This window comes from Lepisma saccharinum, chromosome 17 (assembly GCF_977018435.1).
Source record: "Lepisma saccharinum chromosome 17, izLepSacc3.1, whole genome shotgun sequence".
Taxonomy (NCBI): Eukaryota; Metazoa; Arthropoda; class Insecta; order Zygentoma; family Lepismatidae; genus Lepisma; species Lepisma saccharinum.
Genome location: NC_139245.1, coordinates 31,090,440 through 31,095,497, shown reverse-complemented (window position 1 = coordinate 31,095,497; position 5,058 = coordinate 31,090,440).

Sequence of the window (5,058 nt, the reverse complement as noted above, 5' to 3'; positions counted from 1 at the left end):
TGTTCTGAAACTCACAGCAGGTACATTCAGTGTTTTGGACCCTACACCATAATAATAATAATGCTCATCACTTCAAAATAAAATTTAAAAAAATATACAGAAGGTCGATCCGCGTATATGATTCCGATTTTGGACTAGCACTTACCTTATGAAAATCCACGGGACCACCATTGGTTGGCCTCAATGTGACTTGGCAATAGCCCTGCACCGTAACTTCCATTGTAGGAGGCTATGATGAAGTACAGGAAGTGGAATCTTCTGCCAGTCCTCCTGACAGGCTTTCCACAGGCCCCGGAGAGTTGTGACACGATGAGAGGAAAGTGCCCGTTTCAGTAGACCAAACCCACAGAAATCCATGGGACTCGCATCTGGTAACTTCACCGGTATATCATGAAATGGAATAGCCCGAATGCCGGTGTCTGTCGCCATCTGTTGCAGAAAGTTCTGGGTAGAATGAGATGTATGTGATGAGACCTTACACCGATAGGCCTCACTGAGGTAATATTCACGGCTTTCAAAAACCTTCCGCAGGTTTAATTTCTCTCACAGGGTGGTTGGTTCACAGTTGACTGGGCCACATGGGAGTCTTGTGGCCATCACACGTTGCATCGGGGGGGGGGGGGGGGGGGCCTGTAGTGCCATTCGATGCAACTTCCGCAACATGAGTGGCATCACTGCAGTGCACGCTCACTTCCTCGTCCCCCTGGTGGGCGACTGAATAGCTGGAACCTCGTGGTTTTTATGCTGCTTGATTATGTTCTTGATGGTTGTCGAACCCAAGGCACATCCATGTGCTTTGCACTGTTTCTGAATTTTTGACACCGAATATTTGATGTGGAAAAGTGCAACTACGTGGCCCTCCCAAAAATGGTTCACCTTAGGAGCCATGATGCACACAACACACACTCGTGATAGTGCCACGATACTACAGGCTCTAACCGTCCTCCCACGCTTTTAACCGCTTGGATCGGTCGATTCTGTGCACAGGGGTGACTGTTCAAAATCGGGCACATATACGTGGATCGACCTTCTGTATAATAAAGATCGCCAGCAAATTTTGTCTATTTGAACATTTTTTTTAATCATTTTTGAAAGTTTAATACATAATACACTGGAACTCCAATTCTATGTTTCCGAATGTTCCATTTTCCTGCATTATACACTGTGGGCTGAAAGTCACAATTGGTTGATTGATTGATTTGTTGTTTTAAGTCCACTTCATGCACAGTAAGGCTAATCGGGACTGGACCTACAGTTTAAAGTGGGATCCGAACCACTTGTGCCTCCACCGGGTATCGAACCCGGGACCCCTTGATTACAAGGTGGCACAATTGGATACTATTTAGAGTACAAGAATGTATTATTCGCAAGTGAAATTGCGGCCTCCCCGATGGCGCAGTGGTAGCGTCGTCGCCTTGTAAGCAAGGGGTCCCGGGTTCGATTCCCGGTGGAGGCACATAGTGGCTCGGATCCCACTTTAAGCTGTAGGTCCAGTCCCGATTAGCCTTACTGTGCATAAAGTGGACTTAAAACAACAAATCAATCCAATCCAAGTGAAATTGATGAGAGAAGTTGTCGTAGGTTGACTGACAGAGGTCTGCCATTCAGGTTTTCTGATTGTCTGCTGAATGCTAAAAGGCACATTGTGGGGGTTTGTATTACTCAAGTGTTTCTGAGGTGACCATTGTTTTGTGTGTTGCAAATGATGGTGGATTCAAGCCAATTCACCACTGAGGAATGTCTCGTTAGCCCAGTCTAGTTCGTTGCACTGTTTGACTCTGTCTGAACTCTTGTGTGTGGTTGGTTACAAAGTGCAACACCAAGCCATCTACTTTGTCGATTTGGTGTCACGTAGTGCATTTTGTGCCTGTACCATTTGCACTATGTTCTAGTGCACACTAACCAATTAAATGTACATTTAAAGCAGCAGACAAGCATTTGTTGAATCTACACCTTGTCTGTCTGCAATGCTATTCTTGAGTGCAGCATATACTTGGTTGAATGCAATTGGCTTGCACCAGCCTGACTGCAGCACAATCACTGGTGCACCTGGTGCAAAAAGTGTTGCAAACTAGATGGGGTCGTTGTTAGCGTAAGGGTGCATGAAAAGGGATGAACCAATGAAATAAATGTATGACAAAATCAGTTCTAAGAAAAATTAAATATGCAGAATCATGGTATTGAACTGAACAATAATGACTGGCAGGAGTTAGTTAATTCATTAATATTTTATTCAAAAAGAATTAATTTGCTTAATCTCATAAATAAGATTTTTCACACATGTACAACTTTATACAATACAGTTTTCAGTAATAAAAATATGATTGTAAAAATCCAATTACCTCAATACTATCTATATATATTTGTAATAAATAATACTGTATTTATCTACACACATTTGGAAATCAAATTAAATAATGTGTTGCAAAGTCATGTACATATACCACATATATGCATGTATTTTACATGATTACATTAAATAAATAAATATTAGCAACATGGACTACTGGGCAAAAAAAATTGAATTAATTTAGTCATAACAGTTGTAAAAATAATAAAATATACAATATCAAGGTACAAAGACATATGAAAAACATATAACAGTTGTATATATTAGAAATTGATACACATAAAAATTGTAAATCGGCGTTAGTTTCCAATGTTTCGAGCACATATATTGCTCTCATCTTCAGGGAATGAAAGATCATTTGAATCATTCCCTGAAGATGAGAGCAATATATGCGCTCGAAACATTGGAAGCTAACGCCGATTTAACCTGGCTGGTAACCCGAGAACGTCTGTTCAAATCACGTCGCCAGGAAAGCTACAATTCATATTTTTATAAAAATTGTAATTTATATCATGGATGTTTTCTTGGCCAAGATGTATACTTAAAAACATGTAAAAAGAGAGAGATGATCGATTACTTCAGGATATATGTAATAAAAAATAATTATAAAGTTGGAACAAATACTTAGGTAGCTGCAAGGCAACATATGATTTCTGGGAAGTTGTCACAAAGTTATTTAAGCCTGTTCTTGTAGTATCAATACCAAATTCTTGTTTATGTGACTGACTACAGTCAATTGTGACTAGAGTGAGGATTCATATGCAGTAAAAAATAGTAAAATTGCCATGAAGACCTAAAAAAGTGCAAAATAAAAATGAACAGTAATTATGAAAATAATTCTACTGCCACACAAACAAGAGACAATATGTGAAGTTATCCATTTTAACGGAAAACTTTATATCAAAAATACGTACAAATTTACGCAATTTTTTCTCACATTCCCAACAATCAGTCTCCTACATATACCTGTGCACACTAGTCTGTAGTCTGTATATGCAATGTAGACAGAAGCAAATGTCTGCAGTCTAAGGTGTCAGGCTTAGGGCTCTGGCTATGTGACGTGTGTAGGTTTGAGTCTCCTGGGGGAAACGTAACAACTTTTCTCCTGAGGTTTTGACCTGTGTATGGGACTAGGAGCCACACAGCATCGTGAGGAAATTGGAGAGCTATGAATAAGTAGCGTAACCCGGTCATAGAAAATCTACAATGACTGGGGTTTCGTCATTCTGACCACACATCACCCTTTACTGAAGGGATGATATCCCATCTGGTGGCAGAGAGGCCGAAAGTCTGTAGGTGTGCATGGCCCTCATGGGCTGTTACACCACTGGTTTGATCCCCGGCAGGGGGGGGGGGGGGTTATCCTAGTCTGTGTGCTACATTGCTCTGCAATTGTATGCTGACTGGCCAAAGTAGGGTTGGAGAGGTCTCTTTAAAGTGACTTCCAACAATTCAACATGAATCAATCATATATTCGGGTTAACTGAGGAAACCCATCTTTTAATAATTATACAAATTACTAGCTGATTATTTATCCCAATCTTCTATTAGCCAGAAAAATAATGAACTCTATTATAGTGTAAAATGTAACTAATTTTATTTCATCATGAATGTCACCAATTAGCTTCGAGACTCCGAAAACTATGGATTCGACACTAATCCAGGCCATTTGTGGCATTTTATTTTTCACCCCCTCTCACTCCCCATGCCGATAGGTGATGAACTTGAAGTTGAACCACATTGGGAGAGTCACAAAAACTATGGATTCACACTAATATCGGTCATTTTCGCAACTCTACCTGAATGTTAGACAACCTGAGAAACACTATCATTGTGCGGGATTGCATAGTCACGGATGTCTGTCTGTGCAGAATTTAATATCGGTCATTTTGGATTATTTTTACATGCCACCTCTTCCCACCCCACCCCTAGGGGTGCCAGGGGTGTCTTACCCCCAAAATATTATTTCCAGATTGCAAGTGATATGTGTACTAGGTTTGGTTGAAATTGCTCCAGGCGTTAGAGAGTTATGCCAGAACAAACATACACACCCACACACATACATCCATACTTCAATAACTGCTTCCGTGTTGCCATCATCCACCTTTTACCCCCCCGCTCTGACACATCTTTCCGCAGGCGATGGGAAAGGGCCTATATAGCAGGCATGCACGCCACTATACCCCCCGGTCTCAACCTAGCCAACCAGTAACTCTTTCCTCTCCTCCCCGAAACTACCCACCCACCTGACAGTAAACACTGGCTAAAGTATTTCGTGTTTCCTTTCAACTGTTTCTGGCAACACTGACCGTAGAGACGCTACGGTCAGTATTCTGTGCCTCTACTCAAAGTGTCGTCGATCTTTTATCTACCTTCTTGAAAATGCGACTCAGATCGCGAAATATTGAATTATTTCTATTCGTGTGGTAAGTGTTTACTGTCTCCTTCATTATTTGTATTTATCCGCCCTTCTGGCACCATTTCTAACCCTATTCCTGTGTATTTATATATTATATGTATAAATTATAAAGATAACCTAGAAATTTCGGTCAGATTTTCACCTGAAAACTTCAAATATAGTTCCATACCAACCTCATGATGGAGTGGTTTTTACTACAGGCTTCTGCTATGATGCCAGGGGTCCCAGGTTCCAATCCCACTCTGTGCATGGGTCTCTTTGCCATCATATCACTCATCATCATCATTGT